The sequence below is a fragment of the Etheostoma spectabile genome, chromosome 12 (assembly GCF_008692095.1).
Source record: "Etheostoma spectabile isolate EspeVRDwgs_2016 chromosome 12, UIUC_Espe_1.0, whole genome shotgun sequence".
In the NCBI taxonomy this organism is placed as follows: domain Eukaryota; kingdom Metazoa; phylum Chordata; class Actinopteri; order Perciformes; family Percidae; genus Etheostoma; species Etheostoma spectabile.
In genome coordinates, this window is record NC_045744.1 from 1,587,543 (window position 1) to 1,594,784 (window position 7,242).

The following is a 7,242-nucleotide window of genomic DNA, read 5'->3' on the forward strand; positions in this document are numbered from 1 at the left end:
AGAGCAGGTTTTTCTCCCATCCCAGAATGCGGTGTGGACTAACCAGACCCTCTAGCCAGGCTATTCTTCTTCTGACTGATGTTCAGTCTCAGATTCTAAGTAAGTTGCTGCTCTGTAAACTCAGTGTGGTTGATTGACAGCTCCATGACGACCTGTTGATCCACTGTGCTGTCGCTCCAGGCAGGGTGGCCCCGGTCTGAACTTGTGCTGCTCTGTTGTGCTTTACCTCTACTCTGCCTCTGTTTCCTGTCCCCTGTTTTCACCGTCCAGTAAATGGGAAGAAAAATATTGCAAATAAAGGCAATGACCTTAGGGTCCAGGCCGCGGTTTTAAGAGACAGAGACAAGTGGAGGGTACACGGTGGCACCAGATGCTGTGTGATCAGACTGCAGAGGAGATAAGGGGGACGGAGGGGAGAGTAGCACCCCCTGTGGAGGGAGGCGTCGCCGTTGGTGACCATCTGGTACAGGTACTAAAAGTAATGATCATATGCACATGCTATGTGTGTGTGTGTGTGTGTGTGTGAGAGCAAGACAAAGATTGATTGTTTTTCTGGTTTGTAGATGACATCAATGTGCTACCGCTGGCTGGCGTTATTCTATATTTGAAAAAGGGTTTATTAATAAACAGTCCGAACTTTCAGACCAAATGGGTTGACAGCGTGTAGGAGTATAAGCTTGATCCGAGAGAGAATGCAAATGTGATTGAGGGAAGTGACTGAATATATTGAGACATTTATGTGTGTGTGTCTGTGAGTGTACTGCACAATAGTCCACTTAAGTACCTCTGAGTTTGCACACATCAAATTATTTCCTCTCTTCATCCCACCTGGTGATTTGAGGTGCTGATAAGAAAGGGACTGCTTCATGATTCATCTTTTTTTCTGTGCTTCTATTCATCTTTAGCAAGTCTTTATTTCCAGTTGAGGGGGGACCAGACAGGGGATCGTCTTTATCCTTTTTTCTGTGTGTAATGTCAGAAGCCGCAGTGCGACACTCACTGCCGGTGAGCTTCCTCTCAAGTTCACATTCCTTTTTTGGAGCCTGTTCATTCACCACAATAGACCTGTGGATCAACCCCAAGCAGAGTGGGATTAATGCTGAGCCACTGGACGAGGTGTCATCCTCTCCCTTTGTCTCATCAGTCATCTGACCCTACTGGATGTTAATTACTTCCTACGTCTCTACTGTGACCCGTCAGATGGTCCGTTTTTGTTTCAGGAGTCACACGGAAACCAAATCAGAACCTGAGCAAAACCCGGTTCTGGTTCCTTTTGTGTTATTGACAATGAGATGCGTAGATGTAGCGCGGGGCGGACAGGGAGTGAGTTCTGTGATGGTGCTAGTAGGGATGAAGATTAATGACGGCGTCAGGCCTGTGTCTCCTGTTTAATAATCCTTATTCATCACTGTCTCCGCACGCCGTCGGCCCTGCACTCAGCACACACACACACACACACACACACACACACACACACACACATACACATACACACACACAAACACACACTTCATAACCAAAATGACAGATTATTTTTCCAACTGCTTATTTGCCACCTACAGTTTATGCAAGTGGGGTGTGTGTGTGTGTGTGTGTGTGTGTGTGTGTGTGTGTGTGTGTGTGTGTGTGTGTGTGTGTGTGTTTGAGCAACCTGATATGTAAAGTCCCCGACTGTGTGTGCTCCTCAAAGTATTTCCCCCCGTCGCAGTGATCTGAGTTTAAGTAGATTTGCATACAGATCCACAAATCAATACTATCGCGGGGACTCATGGAGCACGTGTAAACATCTTTTATGTGATATGAAAGCGTGGCGCACGAGCACATGCCTCGCAGAAGAGATGAAAGGAGGCTAGAAATGAAGAGAAAGAATGGAATGGGGAAAAAATAAGGGACCTCTGGCCCTCCACTGCTGTGCGAATGAAAGCCATTTTGTCTTCAGTGTGTCTGCTCTCCTCCTTTCCCTCTCGCTGCGTATATGTGTGTGTGTGTGTGTGTGTGTGTGTGTGTGTGTGTGTGTATTGCCCTCTTTCTCTATTGGCTTCCACTTTTCTTGCACAGACATTTCTCTTCCTAATGGAAAATAAAGACTGGAGAGTGGCCAAGATAGGGGCTCAGAATGAAAAACATGGAGTCAGTGACCTGAGGCCAAACCCTGTCCATCTGGGCCCCAAAGCCTGAATCAACCCTCCACTTCTCCTCCTCTGTCTTGATATAGATGTTAAAAAGATGTTGGGGAAAGGGGTCGGAGGGTTTCAGGGCTTTTCTCAAGCTCTAGAAATAGTTTTAGTTTTTTTTTTTAATTTCTAAATGTAAGACAAATCCCCCCTTCGTCCATATCTGACAGGAACTCCATCGTGCCTCTGCATCTCTTCAGTTCTCTGATGGGATTGGTTCCTTCTGTGTTATCTGTTGGAAAAAGTAGCTTTTATCGGTTTACCCGAAGTTTGTGCTACTGTTGAAAGATAGGCGCTGGATAAAATGACTGTGGAGATTTCAATCAATGAAAGTGCTCACTGTTGTAAAAATGTTGCTGCAGGATCACAGCAAATCTGCATGCTTATCTTTAAGTAAGTATACCTAAGTATAGTTTCTTTTTAAGTGTTGTCTTTTGAAGTATATTCCTTTGCAAAGAATCAGTTTTTTGCAGTCACAGGGGGAGGGGGGGGAGGGGGTCCTGATAAGATTCCCCTTGATTGAGGCAGCTTTATGTGCAGCAATCTTGACCTGATTGGATTTTACTCACAGTTTCTTCATATTCTCTGCTATCCTCCTTTAAATCTTTGTCCCCCCAGCCTCCGGTATTTAGCTCGCCCACCACACCGTCATTGTCCAGATTTGGCCACCGCTCACGGCATGTAATGGCTGAGAGGGTTAGCCTGCGCTTAGCCCACACATCCAGCTTATCTCACACTGCAGGGACCCAATGAAACAAAAGGCTGAATACGGGATTTGGCGCTAGGAAGACTGTGGCTAACAGTTCTCCGTCTAGCAAACACGCTTTTCCTGATAGCTTATTCAATCCCATACTGCGTGCGGGCTGTGGTTCCTTGTGTGGCTCCACAGATAGAAATGGTCCCAAACGCTGTAGTCTGGTTTGCAACTTTAAGCAAAAGTGTCATTCTTAAGCCTTTTCCTCCCAATGGGGTTAGACGGGGCTAAAATGGATGCATTAGAACCAAACCATTTGGAAAATATGCCTAATTTACTGTAAAATTTTAAAAGCAATATCTTCCTGTGCATATAAAAAGGTTTTTAATATGTAGGATATAGTCTCACATTGCCAGCTCTGTCGCCTCAGTGCTGGGGAGTTAAGTCTGGCTACACAGAAATTCATATCATATCAATGTTTATTGCACACATGAACCATGACAAAACAAATCGGCAGTACCAAAGATAGATTTATTTTGGCACCCATAGCACATTGCTCATCACCACAAGCCTTTAACCATAGAGGCCTCGATGAAGAGAAGAGAGAGCATGGCAGCGCTCGGGAGTTTTATACAGTCACACAAGACAGCAGTAGTGTCTGTGATGCAGTCCGCTTGTAGAATTAAATGAGAATCAAAAAGTCATAAAAAGAAAGAAAATCAAAGTTTGAGATCACGATTTATAACGATTAATCGTGCAGGCTCTTTAAAATAGTCTCAGGAAAGAACTTAGTTAAGTGTTGATCTCTCACCAGTGTATCTCCGTGAGCACTTCATCCTGAACAATCCCACCAATCGGTCCATAACATCCCAATTAAACAGGAAACGCCCTAAACATCTTCTTTGTAAGTCTTTACAATCATTCCCCAAAAGAACCAAGCAGGCCTACCTCGTTCCACCTTCGTGTTCTCCAAAACTTTCCATTTTCTGTGTTCCAGTTTGAGCACATCGAGAGTGCAAGAAGACGGACCGTGTTCTTCCGCTGATCCGGACTATAGGATGAGATTGAACAAAAAATAATAAATATCCAATGTGTGAGAATGTTATGTTACAAAAACTTGAGTAAGAAAACTGAATAGTTTCACAAAATAACTCAAGGTCCATTTACTATAATACTATTTCCAAAGTTTACAACCACAACCATGTAAGGTTAAATTGCAAACACGCTGCTCCCATTTGCATGCATATTGTATGGAGTTTTCTTTTTTTAAGGGAGTAGTGATAGATTTGTTTTCTTCATTTAACCTCACGTTAGGTCTGGAACATATGGGTGTTCACTTCCTCCTCCTCGACCTGCCGACTGGGCCGTCAGCAGAAACAATTAGGCCACCTGTGGTCAGACATGATGGTACAATGGCTAATTACATCGTCTTCTTCTTCTGCCAGCATTCGGCTCATCCAAATGTTGGACTACAACGTTATTCAGCTCATCAAAGCTGTCTTGGGGAAATTATTTTCGTGGGGGTTACTATATTGTGTGTTCGTGTGTGTGTGTGTGTGGGGGGGGGGGCTACAAGTCGACCAAAGTTTCATGTTGGATATCTGATTGCTTTTAACCATAGATTTATTGTCCTCCTTTTTTTGAATTCTATTACCCATCCCCGGTCTCGCTCATGCTACATTTATGAAATTATACTCACAATCACCAAAGAAGGGAATTCTACATTGTGGGAAAAGACTTGTGGTACTCTTTAAACTTTTTCTTCTCTCATGTCTAACCAGATAAACAAAGCTGCCAAGCACCCAGCGTCTTGCAGATTCTTGTGTATTTTCCTTTCATGCAACCAGCATTCTTATGATTTTTCTTCTTCTGGGCTTTAATACCACATCAACCAGAAGGGATTGTACAAATAATCATATGTTGCTGAAACATTGAGACAACATTGACTCTAGTTGCATTTTGGAGTTATTAAGCTTGGTCGGCCTAATGGGAATCCCAGACCAGATGATTTATTTTGGGACAGTTGCTTTCATCATGTGGTTGAAGAGGAAAACACAGTATAAGCTTTGATTAAGTGAAGATAAAAGTGTTTAGTCTACAAAAGTCCAGGTGTAAAGTGCCGCTGCTTTATTTATTTTTTGTTAAGGGTCTTTTCCTTAGCTCTGGCTTTTTGTCCAGTTTTCCTTTCTTTTTTTTTTTAACTTAGACTTTTTACAAATACAAGTTATAAACCGTAGGCATACATTATTAGAGGGCAAAACAGAAAAGGAAAAAACCCAGACTATTAACATTTGAGCTTACTATAAAATGTATCAGTGCCAAAAGGGTTGGTAAAGTGCATGTATTAAAGTGCATCTCGTAAAATGCAATTGCTAAAATGCATAGAGTCTCTTAAAGAGCAATACAAGTTCAGATAGTCCCAAGGAAGGAGCGGTTTTTTGTCCTGTCCCGGGTTTCAACTCCAAAGGAAAAATCACCAAAACACTAAAAGGTCATGAAAATGTATTCAGATTTAACAATTTGATGATCAATCCACTTTACTTGTAAAAAGGTCTTGGTATTGTATCGGTATTGGCAATGCTGGCTCTGTGTTTACTCGGTATGGGATCTAATTTTGCAGTACACACCACTATAATCTGGAACGACGGAAGTTCATTTTGAGGACTGGTGGGATTGCTGTAGACGAAGTACACACTGCCATACACTGGGAAGAGAGGTAAGAGCTAATGAAGCTGTAACTATGTCAACTAAAGTTTTATGTTGGATATCTGAATGCTTTTAAATTTAGATTTATTTTCCTCTTTTCTATGAATTCCTGCTGAATTTATGAGATACTCACAATCACCAAAGAAGGGAATTCTACCCAGTAGATTGAACCACTGAAACATTTTTTGAAACATTATCTTAAGTGACAAAAGTTCTAGTGCGTGTTGCTTTGATATTGTTTGTGGCGTTCGACCAGAACAAGTTCCTCTCCGAGATTTTTAAGCAGAGCCACCGTCGCTGGAGCTCAGCGCCGCCCGAGACCATAGGGATTGGTTTGAATAAAATGCAAACAATCCAGAACGTTTCTTACTCCTATCCCAGAATGCATCTGTGGTGTAGCCAGACCTCACTCCACTGAGCTGTGGAGATAGTTCTGGCAATGCGAGACTGTGTAAAAGAGGAGGGCTAGTTTTCTGTTGTATAAAATGAGCGATGAGAGGGACACAACATCAGTCTGGGCTCTAGAAATATAAATCCCGATACGCCACAAGAGAAACGGACAAACTTGGTTTTTGCTCTACAGCCTCATTACGCATTCGGATTTAAATCCTGAAACTGTTGAGTAGTTGATTGTTGTAAAGAGAGTGTAGGCGGACTCCCTTCTGATGGGCTCTTTCAGTTGAAAACCACACCGATTGTGACTTTGTTTCTTCCTCTGACCTTTCTGGAAGCTCTCTAATGACACGGAGCTCAGACCGTGCTGCGTATGGATCTACTTCAACGAGGGAATGTTTGGCGCTACATTGACATTTAACCTTTCCCTACATCTGCTCTGGTCCATCGGCTGCCAAATCCGCTGATATCATTGATTTTTGTGTCACACGCAAGCTCGGTGAGTTCACCCCTGGTCACTTAGACGGTCCTGTCAAAAGATCTAATTTAGCACTTTCTCTTGACATGTAAAGTGGCTCCTGAACATTGTGCTTTGATGTTCTTCTCTGTCTGTTCTTCCTAAAGTTTGCCTACTTTGCTGCTATGATTATTTCTAAAGCTGCTCAAAACAAACTTGGTATGCTCAGGATGCCAAACTTCATACAGTGGCTTATATAGGCGCCAGTATTTGTACAGTATGTTTGTATGTGTGTTCTGAATTCTTGGGTTTATGAATCAGAGTTCTTCACTACTTCTTCAGTCAGTTTGACACAGAACACATTTCTTTAGGCAGCTCTGGAGCAGAGAGGAAAAGGTCCTTGGGTTGTATTTCCTGCCACCGAGGGGTGCTAATTGATGAAACATTCTGGTGGGTTCGTATTAAAGAGTAGGAATAATAATCTACGTACTTGGATGGTATGGAGAACTTGTTGGTTTGTTTGGTTGCTTGTTTAGCAAGTCAAGGTATAACACAATGTGTCCATTATAGCAGATAAACAAGCTTGTGGATTGCAGTTCAGGGATTGTGGCTTTTATTAGTGTTAGGTGCCAGACTTATGTGTAGCTGTTAACATTTGTGGCGAATAGTATTCCCTATGAACATCTCAGAGGGGAAATGCTAATGTTGATTCAAGTTACCCAGCGGTGGGTTGACCGACTTCTACTGTCTGCCTGGAATGACAACACATTCTCACTCCTATCTCGTAATATATGGACACTTGGTCAGGTGCCTTTGTT

The 7,242-nt window shown here is 42.7% G+C and overlaps 1 long non-coding RNA gene across 1 annotated transcript in view; it reads left to right on the plus strand.

Annotated features, from left to right (window-relative positions):
• The first annotated feature begins 5,398 nt into the window (after positions 1–5,398).
• LOC116699178 (uncharacterized) overlaps positions 5,399–7,242 on the plus strand; it is a 19,277-nt gene continuing 17,433 nt past the window's right edge. The window contains exon 1 of the long non-coding RNA XR_004334387.1: positions 5,399–5,411. This is a non-coding gene — a long non-coding RNA (uncharacterized LOC116699178). The remainder of the gene's footprint in view (positions 5,412–7,242) is intronic.